Genomic DNA, 14869 nt, shown 5'->3' with positions numbered 1-14869 from the left:
ATGTGCCTGTGTATGCAAGTGGTATGCAGTATATGACTGTATCCATGCCTTGTTTCTGCACGCGCATCTTCCGTCAAACATCAATACCTTCTGCTCCACAAACAGCTTCCACTCCGGACATCGTGCACAGCACATACTGCACACCAACACACATAAACACAGACAGAAAAAAAGAAAATTCAAAGATCTTGATGCAGACAGCCTGCTGCAATGTGCCGTTCAAACTATCTGCAATGTTCTGCCTCTGAAACTGCCACCTCAATTCAATGAACTTGCAATTAGGCACAAAATAGCTCCAGCTTGTGCTTCACTTTGCTTTTGTTGCTTTACCTTTGCTGAATGGTGGCCACTGTGGTTACAAGTGGTAGCACACTGAATTTCCCAAAGATTGAGCCAGTTGAGAAAAATTCAATATGGACAACAAGCGGGAAATAAGTGAGGTATAGTGGGTTTCACTATTTATTATAAACCATTAAAATGTTCAATGTGTTTACCATGTAGCACAAGTAAAGATGAGTCATAAAGGCAGCAAGGTGCTTCAGTAATCTCAGTTACAAAGTAATGTCTAGTGCTAGTCTAGCCTTATCCACTAAAACCTTTCTGGGTTATGGTTATTTTATTTCTTCTTTCAAGTTACAGGCTCTTTGGAAATCAATGTGGTGCCTGAAGAATTACTTGAGTAGCAGCAATATCACAGTGCAGAAATACTCAGAAAATACTACTAAAATGCTAGCATTTGAAATTTTACTTGAGTAAAAACCTTGGATTGAGGATCAAAATACAATTAAAGTAACAAAAGTAGGGGTATTCAGTATGTTATGTCTTACATTATTGCATCATAATTATTGATACATTAATGTGTACATCACTAAGTATGCAGATAGTAAAGGTGGATCTAATTTTAACTACTTAAAGTAGCAATCAGTCAATCCAATTTTCAGAAAAAATGTGTCATTTTACATTTTTGCAAACCACTGATATTTTACTCTGGAAGGTTCCATTTGTAGTGGACATGTTGAAACATTATGTTTCAGTTTTTTGTAGTGATAACACTTTGGTTAATGTGTGATTACATTTTGGCATAAAACCTCTTGGTTAGGGTTCCAAAAAGATCATGTTTTCTGCTTAAATTACCCGATTTGGAAACAGCTGGAAATATCTCTACCTCTGATAAAAAACAAACAAACAAAAAAAAAAACCAACAGTTTGGTCACAGCAAACACGACCAGTAATGTCCAGATTTCTCATTTAAAAAGTACTCAATTTGATTGTTATAAACATGTCTTGAAAAATACCCTGTTTGGGTGTGACAAGTCATTTCGGGCGCATTCAGTTTCACTTTTTTGCCTGTTTAGGCTCTTTTGTCACCGGTTAATTAAGACACCAAGAAAGCATGTTTTTAACATAGCAACAACTGCACTCGTGTTCTGGAAGTGAATACAGTGACGTTGCGTATATTGTCTTTTTAATTACTCTAGTGACAGTAGAATAATGCCTTCGTTAATATTAATAGAATAACATACAAGGCCTGAATCTTTCTTGTTTTTTCTGGCAGGTAACATAACATTGATATCTGATCCAGATATTCTATCATCAGCCAATTAGAAAGACTAATGAACATTCCCACAATGCCGCTGGCAGCACTGTACTCGGTGCCCGTTGCCGTGCTGGTGGGTGGGGACAGTTGGAAGATACGGGGTTACAAAAGTGAGAGATTTAATCATATTAGAAGCTTAATTACACCCGTAGCGAGCCGCTCCTATCAAGAACAGATTTAATGTGATCTCTGGTGAGGTTTATTGTCCACGTGGACCCATATGATGATAGCTAGCTGGATTGGAGGTGTCAAAGCTGGTTTTCATCAATCTGTTTACAGCCTCCCCCCGATCAATGCAGCCTAATTATGATTCCAGGGCGTCCACAGCCGAGAATAATAGAGAGCGATTATGTAGGTGACAGAGACAGAATGACAGAGAGACAGAATGTCATGGAAGAAAAGTTAGTTTGTCAGAGTTTTGAGACTCTGAATTTGATGGGTCATATTTCTTCATATTTAAGTTACGATGATGATTAAAAATGGAAAAAATAACACAGATTATGAAGAAAAGGGCATAGGGAGAGAAAAGCAAGAGAGGAAATATACCAATATAAAGCTAAACTTTCACAGAGATTATCATGCTCTGTCCAAAGTTCTATTTAACAGCATTAAATTCATGCTGTGATGCTTGTAGCCTTTCTGAAAATAGAGTCAGAATTTAAGATTTGTTATAGATTTAGGCCTCCCGCAGGTTTCTTAAATGCAGAAGATGGCGAGACCAAATGAAAATGTAGTGTGAAATAAAAGATACACCAGTATAGGCAAGCCCATAATGTTTATCACACAAAAGCTTTGCTTTGATTTGATAGTTATTTCATAAACCCACTGCATACAGACCTTTGATGCTCCATTTAGGAGGTATGCATGGATGGATGACTAAACTGGCCTACTAGGCACAGGCCCAGGGGCCCAAAGTGTCACGGGGCTCCCTGGCCTTCACTTGCAAAATGTCAATGGTCAAAATTAACACATACTGAGCAGGAAGATACTCAAAATGACCACAAAGAGATGCAAAGAAACTACAGAAATGGGCGTAAAAACCACAGAGGCACAAATGTCTACACTGTGACACAAAACAACCAAAAACCAAAATAAAATCAGAAAGACCTCAAACTATTTTTTAAAGAGACCCAAATGACTACAAAAAGACACAAAATAACCACAAGGATATGCAAAATCAGTACAAAATGACACAAAACAACAAAAAAATACACAAAAGTTCCTCAAAGAGACACGAAACAACCACAAGGAGTCATAAGTGTGGGAGACAAAACCACCAAAAGTGACACAAATAAGCTCACGGAGAGCTACAAAAAGAAGCCTCTGTTGAAGGCTTCTGAAGCCTCTGTTACAGCCATTGTGACGTCTATTTTTCTTTACTTTGTAAGAGCAACTTAACTTGGTTTTGATACTTCTGAGATTTGCTGAGTCGGCATGCTCAGAGGTAAAGCAGCGGCAGCCATTTGTATGCATGAGCTCTGGTGCTGTCACTGCGTAATGAGTGCCTGTCGCAGCATCCAAACAATGTCTCAAAAAAAGCAGAGTAATGGCTCACAACACCATATTCAAAATAAATCATGTGGGCAGTTTTTTAGAATTCTGCGAATTTTTGGTATTTCTTTGGACCAATGGACAGAATTTGCCGTAGATTTATTGTATCTGACAAATAAGGAGATTCTGATATATTCTGTTTTTTGTCAGCAATACATAAATGCTGGAAATTGATGTTGCCAGTGAGGAATACTACATATTTGATTCATTTGCCTCCTTGCATTAGTTAGAGAGCTGCACTGCATTGTGATATTAAATGACTCTGCAAATACATATGTTTTTTTTGCAAAAACAGTGGAAATACAATGCTATTTTGATCAAATCAAAGTGAAAGTGGCAGTGTTATACAGGCCATTTCCATTTCGAAGGCGTCAAACATTGCGGCCTGCTGTTGTTGCCTTATCCTAACCATGTGCTTTTGTTGACATCCCAGTTGTGGCATCCCAGAATGTCAACAGCAGATGCCGGAGGAACAGATGCAAAAGTCCACTGACAAAGAAGCCAACCAGAATACAGTATGTCATTTGAGCATTTCCATTGGCAGCGTGAATGCAAACAGAAAAAAAGCCTTTAACCTTATGAAGCTCTTGGAGGAGCTCTTAAATAGGCAACTGCTCTTGGGGAGTCCCCAGAACTATTAGATCCTAAAACGACTATTGTGAGCATGCTTGCACAATGATATAAGCATTTAAGTCCAATCTCACAGAGCCACTAGCATGGCTACTCTTAGTGTAGTTCACAGTGCCACAAAGCTGCAATTAAATTGCTAAATATAGAAGTGATAAGACAATCTAAGCAGACAAAAACTTGCAAATGTTATATTTTTGGTGGATGGAAAGTGCAAGCAGTCAGTACATCATTAAAGTAGCATATTTGCACTCAGTTTGAATTCAGTTTATTACTGTTTTTTTTAAAAAAAAAATCTTAATAATGAAAATGGGCAACTGTTGAGAAAAGAAGCTGATGCCTTTGAGGCCTCCTCTTGAGCTGCCTTTAATTCACAGCAGTGTGTCGTGGTCTCTGAATTGATGCGGGGGTTATTATAAAGCGAGGAACACCCAGAGGCGATTGGCATGCGTAGATAGGAGGCTAATATTACCAACATTTTCATCCTGTAATGCAGCAGGACGATGCGCACTGCATAAATTTCCACAGGTTAAGGACAAACGCAGGGCGAGGTGCTCATTCGAGAGAGCATGATTGTGTTAATGAGAGAGAAAGAGTGAAAAGATGAAAGATGATGATGGAGGCAGGGGCAGGGGCAGATGAATCTCTGCAAAGAATGAGGGAAAAGGTATAGACATGAGACGGGAGGCAGCATGAAAAGATAGTGAGATAAAAATGGGAAAAGTTGAGCCTGGGTAGATAAGAGAGGAATGAGATGAAAAGATACAAAGAAACTGAAAAATGACGCCGAGGAAGATTGTTCCATCGCTGGAGATCGAATAAAAAACTGAAAGAGATAAAAGAAGTGACAGAGGGCATTGAAATGTCTTCATCTACAGTTTGTCTGATCCATGAGTCCGCTAGAGTTTCACTGGCGTCACTGCAGAGAGTGCTATTCCTCCCCAGAGATCTATCAACCACCTCATTTTCTGTTTCATTCTGCTCTCCTTCCATTACCCCTGAGTCATGTCTTATCATACCAAGTGTCTCAAATCCTTGTGACCTACGGAAAGTCATTGCCCTTAATATGTCCCACAATAAATTACATCAAGACCATAAAAGCCCTAAAGAAGCAATCAAGCATAAACACAATCTACGTTACGGGGAACTTTTGCAATCTGTTACTGTGATGCGTTCAGTGTTGCCTTCATCCTAATGATTTTGATCAAACGGGGAACTGAAAGATAAGGTCACACATATTTCCTTTCCTCACCGTTTTACCCTGTGGGAATTGTTGCTGAGTACTGCAAACAATAGAGAGCTTCATTAAACTTTGATGAATATATATAGGCAGGGACTGATCGCCATCAGTGCAACACAGAGTGATGCATGTCCTGTGGACAATGTCACCCGCTGCCATGCATTCAATAAGGAATGTTCCAGGCAACAAGTGTGTCTCTTTCTACCCTGTCATATGCACATGTTCAATTTGTGCATGGGAAATTGAGAGGGAATGCTGGATATTTGAGAAAAGTTGAAATATTGCAAAATATTGAAGACATGGACATGTTTGTTCAACAAAAGAGATACAATCTCATGGAGGTAACACGAAAATATTGAAGGCAAAATAAATAGTTTTCTAGAGATCACTTTAGGCAATTTTTTCCCTTAGTTTTTGTCTGCTCTTCCTTCTGTGTTTATCAGCACTGGAGGTGGTGGAGGTGTCACTATCAGACTCAGAGTTGACAAAGAGGGCAACAGACGTGAGTTTTAAAGGAAATTAAACCAAACCAAACAACTGCCTGCAGTGAGCTTACACAGAGTAGTGAGGCAGTGAGTCCAGGTGAGCTGCATTTCGCTGATTACCCTCCCAGCCCCTGCAGGGAGCGGTTGGGGAACCCTGTAGACTGCAAGACAATGAAACACAAAAACATAAAAATACACAGCAGTTGACTGAAAACATAGTTTCTCTAAGGCTACAGTGTATTCTTTTAGGGAATATTTTTTTAACCTGGGGTTCCCTATTTACTAGTTTCCATGCAACTGTGGATTTACATTCTTTGATATTCCTTTATTAAGTAGTAAAAACATCTTTCTGGTCTTAAAAACTCAATTTTTTTACAAAACCATTTCTCTTATCTTAGTTCAGTCTCCAGTTGGCATCATTTTTTTTTTTCGTCTTATGAAACAGAACGAGAGATGGGACTACAAAGACACAGCTCTGGGGAAGATCCCAGCTGAACCAATAATGCAGCACAATTAAGTCAATGTGATATCCCAGCAGGTGATTTCAGTCACAACACCCTGTGGGGTTGATGAATTGTAGATCTTGTACATTACTAAATCTGATCTTGAAGGCATTTTTTTCTTATTTTTTTATTTCAATCATTAGTGTTTTTACAGTTGTAATGTCTTCTGTGGCTCTGAAGAGAGCGCCATTAGGTCTGACATAGTGATATCATCAGGGATTTGGTTTGAAACTTTACATTTTTCAACAGGAAGCCTGAAATACAACTGGAAACGTGGAGTATAAAATGTGTCAGTGAGGAAGGGGCTAATGATAGATACTATCATGTTGTATTCTGGGAAAATCAAGGACCAAGTGTACCTGGGTCTTCACCCATAGTAGGAATTAAAATATAACATGTCTGGGCTTTGGTTGATTCAATATTGACCATTTCTTTTAATAAATCAGTTTTCAAGTGCAATGCTAAACTGCTGGAGTACTCCTTTAAAGGGACAGGTCACCCCCAAATCAAAAATACATATTTTTATCTCTTACCTGTGGTGCTATTTATCAGTTTAGATTGTTGCATGCAATTATGATTTTGGGGTGAACTGTGCCTTTAATTAAGCTGCGGGTACATAATGGCTGAGATGGTTTTTATCTACTCATCACCTTTTTGACCTCATTGCGATTTCTGTTTCCATGAGAGCTGATAACGTCCCACTGGCCTTATTTTGTGCTCCGTTCTGTATTTGCATGACACGTACTGTACATGTCCCTAATTGCCGGTCCCCATGTTGGTGGTTCGGGTTTTCCATCACAGTAACTCTCTGTGCTGCAGCTGGTTGATGGCTGGTTATGTAAGGGCTGACTGGTGGCTGCTCTAATTATAAATACTGGAGGAGTTGCACCACTTGTGGACCTATAGTTGTACATCCAGCCTCAGGCAACCTGCTGCTTCTAATTTAAACACAGGACCATCAATGCACAAAATGGTGACATGACCATACATATTTCCTACGCTGTTTTCAATCAAATAAGGGTACACGATAGCTTTAAGTTGATTTTTATCCGATTATTAATAAGAAACAATCAATGTCAATGTTAAAATGTACTTGACACTGTAGTGGCTTTTTAGCTTTGAGGGCCATTCTTTTTTAGGACTGAGGGTCATTCCCTGTCGTCGGGGGAGGAACAGAGGCAGTCGGGGGTGAGGAGAGGTGGGAGGCAACTGGCCGGAATTGTCTGTTAATTGAATGCCGGTTTGGATCACACGGATGACTGGACTTGGCATGATGATGGCGAGAGTTCATGTTTAGCAATAACACATATCCTGTAACATCACACATACACACAGCCAAGTTTTTTTTTTGGTACTAATAAAAAAGGCAAATAGCAGACACACAGAGAGCTGTGGAATATTTCTGATTTTTTCGCTACAAAGTAGGAAAAATGAGACTCACATCACTGAACTGAGAAGCTTATTGAACTTGTATTGAGTGTTTATCCTGTCTGTCCAGAAACCAATCTGTGCTGAATCAAAGGAGACACACAGTGTCGGGATATCTAGCATAATAAAACTTTAAATGAGAGTACTGAAGTTTATCACTTTTGTTTTTTTTTTTGCATGCACATTTTATGACAAAACCTGTCCTGTTTAGTAAATCAATAAAAAAAAATTAAAAAAATACACACATTATATCACTGAGTATGGTTACAAGTACATAAGTTACATGTTTATGAGGCTTATTTCAGTTATGACAATATTCAGTGTTTACATTTTCAATCAGGTTAACAGGCCCATGCAATAACAAACTACTGTCCATCTTCAAAGTTCTTGCAAAGTTATTTGTCTCCAGGTATATTTTTTCTCTTTAGGGCTGTCAGCTTTCATGCATTAATCACGATGCGATTAAGGTCTATAAATAAAGCCTAATTTTTTTAAAAATCGCGTTGATCAATAGCCAACATTCCCGTCTTTAAGAGGCTGTACTGGGTGGAGTTTTGATACTTGTACTTCACCTGTAAGTGATTTCAGTGTTGTGGCTGATTGGTAAATTCTTTTTAATCTTCTATTAATAATGCAGAGAAATATGTTCTTAAAAAAAGATGAGTCCACATTTTCAGCTAAAAGCTGCAGTCTCATCTCTTCTTTCTCATGTGAGCTCAAGCATTAACTGATGTTGCAAAATGAAGCTTAACAAAGATAGAAAGGTCAGGAGAGAGGCAAACAGGAGGAGGCAAAGATAAGAGACAGCAAAAGATCAGTGTTTTTAAGTAATATAAGACAGAAAATAATGAAATCATGAGAGGAAACAGACATTAAAGTAAATGAATCAAGTAAGAGAGATGTGATGCAGGTGTATCTCACCCAACACGTGAACAGCGTGATGAACAACCAGCAGTATTTCAGCATGGGGAATGGTTTCATGTCTTCAGTGTTGTCATAGAAACAGTCCACACCTGCAAAGTCATGGATAAGTTACCAAGTTAAAGTCTTGCATAATCAGATCTATTACCACACTTTATTCTCGTGCCATGCGAGCACTGAAGAAAGGTCTGGTTGAACACTGGATAAATTCGAGCGAGCCTGATACAGTGTCGGAGGGCCTATTCACTCCTATGAAGTTGCATTACGATGCATTTTGAATTACAGTATTAATGACACAATCTAAGATTTGCATACCATACCAAGAGTCGCATTCCATTGTGTCATCTGATAAACTGCTGGAAAACGTGATGTGACATTTTAACACACAACTGAGAATAACAATGAACAATTAGTACAGAGGTGGGGAGGAGGAGTCCACAAACCAACATAGAACATGTATCAAGAAAAATTCAGGTGGTTCGAATAAGGAGGAAAGGAATACTAAAGGGACACCAGTCTGAGGTAAGGAGGAGTAAATGAGGAGGAGAAGTGAGACGAAGACGAGACAGCTGCTCACCTTGAGCTGCCAAAGCGAGAGTAGAAAAAAAGATCTATAGAGGAGGAGGGACATTAAAAAACAGGAGGCGACTGATACGATTGGTGTAGTGCACGACCTGGTTGATGGAACAACATCCACAGATTGATATTTGCAAATGCACTATAGCAAAATAAGTTGTCGAACCTATTCTGGAAAGCAGACACGGCGCTGAAAATGGTACAACAATCAACCCCTGAAAGTGGCTCCATCTTTGTGAAGGAGAAAAGTGAGCCTCGATTAAATTTGGAGGCAAACAATTGCCTAAACAGAGTAAGGAGCTGCAGACTCAGATCGATATCTCACTCTACTTCAGTAAAAGATGCAGAGCGAGTGTCTTTTTTTGTGGAAGGAAATGCACTTTTCAGAGTCACAGAAAATGAATATATAAACAGTATACTGTGTATAATTGAAGAACTTTCCACCCACATGTGGAAATTTAGCCAGTATTACTGCCAATAATGAAGGTGTGGGAAGTGATGAGAGCAAAAGATCAAAAGATTTATCAAAGATGATGGCAGAAGAGAGCTAGGATATGGAAATGAAAGGTTGACATTTGTGGTACAAGCAATGGACAAATCATGACTCATTTAAAGAAGAAGAAACAACAAGTAGAAAGTAACAAATTAAGTTCCTTCTGGTGGCCCAAAAACAAAAAAAAAGCTGTTGGAAGTTGTTATATCAACTGTGGACTGAGAAACAGTTTTAGCAATAATTTGCTGTTGAATGCAGTGCATTAAAAAAAGCATCATGTAGTGTCGGCGATGACCATGACAATGGTCTCAAAACAGACGAAAAAAAGGACGTAGTTTGCACTGAGACCACAGAAGTTAACCAGATGAAAGAGGTGTGGCCCTCCCTGATACTTAAGCACAAAAACAATGCAGGAAATTTGAGGAGTTAGGCCAGACACCTCAGGTGAAAAGGGTTTTTTTTTCATGCACTGGTCAATTTGAGATTTTGGACTACTTTGGTTCCATAACACATCTTTTTATGTCAGACAACAGGAAAGAGAAAGTCTAAATTACACCATATTTCTCTTCAGGAAATGTATGCAAAAGGAGAATATTTAATTAGATAATTCCTTCTTATACAGTCAAATATTATTTTTCTTGATTTAAGTTGTCTACTGCGGAAGTTTCATGGTTATATTTGTTGGTTAAAATTTAAACCTTTTCACACTTCTGTTGTCTAAAAATACATGGATTTTCACAATACATATCTTTATCTCCATGTCAGTAGGTTTTTACCAAGCGGCAACCCCCAGCTGAAAAATGAAGCCAAAAACTGCAGTTCCCCTAATGATCACTTGAGGCTGGCTTCAGAAGCGAATGAATCCCCATAGACCTTCATGTTAAAATACCCAACTTTTCAGCAAAAATATGGAATATCCAAATTTATTTTTCATGGCTGTTGATACTATTTTCTAATTTAATGAGACATGACAATGACAGAAAATATCCAAAATTCCCTTCTTAAAACCTTTGACCCTGATGTGTCAACAAAATCAAACAAGAATTTTGAACCCGGCTTAATCCAATGTTCAGATTTTAAAAAATAAAATATTGCTTTAAATGCATATTTGAACATACATCCTCTGACTGTATAACACAAAAAACTGTTGTGTAACCATAAGTAACCAACTGGGGATGTTCAGTGGTGATATCTCATGATTACCCTTTATTCTTGGGTTTAATGTGTATTTAAACAACTCCAATTGATAAAAAATCTAACTAGAAGAAAGCAACAACAAATTATGACGATAAAATATGTCTAGAAAAAATGTAGAAGAGGGTAGGGACTTGGAGAAATTGGACTTGAGTACGTCTAATTACCACCGGCCATAAGAAATCTTTTAACTGTGTGTGAACAAAAGATGCCATCTTGTGGACAATGTTAGTCATTGCTGCCGCTGTTAGAATTAAAGCCACAATGCATTAGAGCTGCAACGATAGGCAGAATCGATTGATATAAAATAATGGGCAACTGTTTTGATGATTGTACAATTTCTAAAAAAAAAAAAAAAAGGTTAGGCACAAATGTCAAACATTTGCTGTTTGCAGGATCTCAAATATGATGATCTGAAGCTTTGTTAAATGTGACTGAATATCTCTGGATTGTTGGTTGGTAAAAGCAAGACATTTAAAGATGTAAAAAAAAAAAAAGGCAGATTAATTGATATTAAATATACTCATGCAGTGAATTAATGCAAAATAAATACAGCAACTTTTTTTGAGATATTTCAAAACAGACGCTTGAAAGCACTCAAATGAAAGGTGCAGATGCTGTAAAGGGAGGAATGGACTCACCACCAGATCCAGGGTGTAAGTTCACGCCCATTTCAGCAACCAGGAATCCCACCACTGAAAACACAGCAAAACCAGCAAAGGTACTGGTGCAAGTGCTCAGGCAACAGAGTAGCAAGCAACCCCTAAAACATACAAAAACAAAAGTCTCAACTGTCAAAAAGCACATGATTGTAAAAATGATTGTTAAAAGACTGGGCAAGTTGTTTTTTTCACAATGCATGATCATTGCTTGGAAGGTGACGGAGTGTATTTTGCGTTTGTATTTTGTCATTACATTGTGCCGGCAAAGGGTCTAAATTTAGCACGTCCACCTGGGTGTCGTATTTCCCTCACTGCTGATCAAAGCTGATCAAAGCTGGAGGTTTTTTTATCTAGTGGGAAAGTGGCTCTATATATTTGATGACTTTTTTGCTAGAAGGTAGGTATACTAAAAGCAGCCAGAAATATAATAAATAATAAAAATGATATACCCTTATACCAGCATATACCCTCCACGACACCAATGGCTGACAGGAAGATTATATACAGAATTTGCATCTCCCTCTTTTTCTTTCTGTATCACATTACTTCAGTGAGTGTTCAAAAACATATGTGTTTGTGTCTGTTCAGGTTTGTGAGTGTAGGCGGGTAAATTGACATGCATGTCTGTCTATGGGCCCTCACTCTGACAGCATCTGGTTAGCATTAGAGCCACAAAAACATTAAGTCTTGCCGTGCAAAAGTTAGAGCTGGCAGGGTTCCAGAGCGATGTACAGGCCCTTACTCTGGCTCCATGGTGGGTTTTAGCTAGGTCAGAAATGGACGCCTTAGTCTGAGGCAAAGAATTGTCATATCTGACACTGGACAAAGAGGTAACTGTTGTGTCTTTAGATGCATGCATTTTATCTAGAACTCCTCTCGGCTGCTGTGGATACAGAATCACACGCACAATGATATATGAACAAAAGGAGACACATTCACACATTAAACAGATGCGGGCCAGCACTCGATTACAGCTTCCTCTGTGGTTCAAGGAAAAAACATTTGCATGCAAAAGCAAGACTCATTAAAAGCAGATCTGATTTTGAGAGCATCTGGCATTGCATAACTCTGACCCATAACTACTTTCACCTGCTCTCGACACCACGCCACATAACGTTCTAGCAGTTGTTCCCTTTGCTTCCTCCCCTGATGACGCGCTAAGATTCCCACAGTGGTTCAGAGCTGTATGTGCAGACGTCCTTACATGTCCAGCCACATTTTATCTCCTAACTCAAACAGGAAAAAGTGAGATGATCAGACAAGTCCATTGAGTTGCATGATGCATCCGAATGAGCAACAAAGGAGTCCAGTCAAAATTACAAAGACTCCAAAAGAAACTACTAACAGCGACTAGAATGACCAGTCAAGGAAGACGTGTGCGAAGCATCCATGTTTTTGCAGACATGGATGCTTCACACACATCTTCCACTCGGCAGCACAGAAGATCTATACAATCAGCACAAGGTGGACGAGGTGGACACCCAAGATTAGTGTCACTTCAGTATCTGACCAAATGTCTCCCCTTCTGTTCCTGAGCTGGGATGTTCAGTATGGCCAGAAATATTATGGCGTCACAGTGAAGTAGACCTTTTGCAAATAAAATGTCAGAACTTTTTCTCTTTATCCTATGACAAATTTGTGTGTAATTTTGTTTGATATATTAATTGCATTCATGAGAATGGGATGGATGAGCGGACAGAGAGACAAGCTAAAAATATGCCTCCACTTGCAGGAATCTTCATGTGTGTCCACATGCCTGCAGAGGAACAGGAAGAGGCTCTCCCCCAGTTGTCTGAGGGATCATCCTCTGTTGATTACATTTGACCTCTGCAGTCCCAAAACTGTCAAAAGCAGAACAGAGATTGAGAGGGAGTAAGGGAAAGAGGAAGGGGAAGTCTTATTTAGTGGGAGACATAGAGCCTCTCTTATGTTGCTGTTGCAGGCAGACACAGAAGTTGTCATTATGTGAGAGCATCCAGAATTCCTCAGTTGAGAATTTAAATAATATGTAGGGATGTAATACAGTTTGCCCATTGTTGTGAACATAAAACTCCAAAATTCACAAAGATGTAAATGACTGACTTCAGTTTCAACTTAAAGGAATTTATACTGACTTGTTATAAGGTAAATATGCCCTCAAAATGTGTTAGGAATTCTCCAAGGAGAGAGACTGTTTTTACTCCTGTGTAAAGATGTTACTGTATACTTAAGGGGGAGATTTCTTTGGCAAACATCTCACTCGAAAAAAGATCTTGGTTTGCTTTTCTTGTTAAGACTGTCTTGAGACCAGAAACAAGATTTAAGGCAAAGAAAAAGGGAAAAGGGGGAGAAAATAATGGGAAACTATATTTATCTGCACTCGTTTACTTTAGGAAAGAAAGTACTGTATAGTATTGACTGTACTTAAGTTTGAGACAGTTGTACTATACAGTACAGACCATACAGTACACATATTTATGGCCTGTATTTGAAACGCTATTATGCAACATAAGTAGTCGTATATTCTGCATTACAGCTGGCAAAAAACACTAATATATAATAAAACTTTTCCCTCACCTCCATTCTTGAAGCAAAGAAAAGGGAAACACCAAAATTTCCCATTGCCAACGACCAGTCCAGCCATGATGAGCATGAATGCTCTTTCATGGGCCCATTTACCCCTCGGTAGAGTCCCTTCATCTGAGGCCCCTGTCTCTGGCCCCGAGCCTCCAGCAGGATCTGTTTCTTCAGTCATTGTTTCTCCGTCTGTCATGTGCACACAAATTAAAGTAAGAGGTAAATGCAAACCACTTTACAATTCAATTGTTTTGTTGTTTTTGGGTCTTATTTTTATCCTAATAGCTCACACATTTAATTTTAAATGTAATTAAAATTAAATGTGCTAATTGGTTAATTCGATGCCAAATGAAAAGCCATGACAAAACCCTTAAGCTCCCAAAAAGCCATTAGACTTCAAAGAAATGACTCAACAAACTTGTGCTGAGGATTGCACAAACGTCACCCAAGATTAATAACTACCGAACATCAGGCAATTAAATATTGCTGGCCTATTAAAAGGAATTTAAATGCATACAACTCACCAGTAAACGCGCAGTGTCTGCCAAAATACCCCGACTGGCCAAAGTTTGAAGAAAAGATGGGTATGTCCTCATGTATACCACACACATACACACACACACACACACACACACACACACACAGGTTGTACTCTTCCTCATGGGCGCCTCATTAAAGTAGCAAGATCTGTGAGCAAAATAAAATTATGCAAAAGAAATGTAATCTTTTAGTTTGCTTCTGTTGTTGTTATTGTATGTTATTGGAGTTTAATTATGAGTGGTTATCATTACAAACACAGCTGAACGTGTCCTGAACACTTTGTTCTCTCCCATCTATTATTTTTCCATTTCCTCTCTGAGATTGTATTTCTTCTGTCCAAAACAAACATGTCTGACTGAGCGAACCACTTCAAAACCACTTTTAAGCAATAATGTGTATCAGAAAATTCAAAAGCATTTCTGATTTTTGAAATTTCGTTAAAAATTCAGTGCAAATTAATGTGCATTTCCATCCACTTCTATTATGCAAATATTGA

The 14869-nt window shown here is 38.6% G+C and overlaps 1 long non-coding RNA gene across 1 annotated transcript; it reads right to left on the bottom strand.

Moving 5' to 3' along the window:
• Nucleotides 1-5275: 5275 nt before the first annotated feature.
• On the bottom strand, nucleotides 5276-14263 carry LOC148185867 (uncharacterized). The gene is made up of 3 exons (XR_015775498.1): nucleotides 13834-14263; nucleotides 11257-11378; nucleotides 5276-8444 (listed from the first exon to the last, which is right to left on the bottom strand). It is a non-coding gene; the product is annotated as an uncharacterized LOC148185867 (long non-coding RNA).
• Nucleotides 14264-14869: the final 606 nt, after the last annotated feature.

The sequence above is a fragment of the Plectropomus leopardus genome, chromosome 22, assembly GCF_026936395.1.
Source record: "Plectropomus leopardus strain MGB_pleo_1.0 chromosome 22, ASM2693639v1, whole genome shotgun sequence".
In the NCBI taxonomy this organism is placed as follows: Eukaryota; Metazoa; Chordata; class Actinopteri; order Perciformes; family Serranidae; genus Plectropomus; species Plectropomus leopardus.
This window is presented reverse-complemented; position numbering and strand designations above follow the sequence as displayed.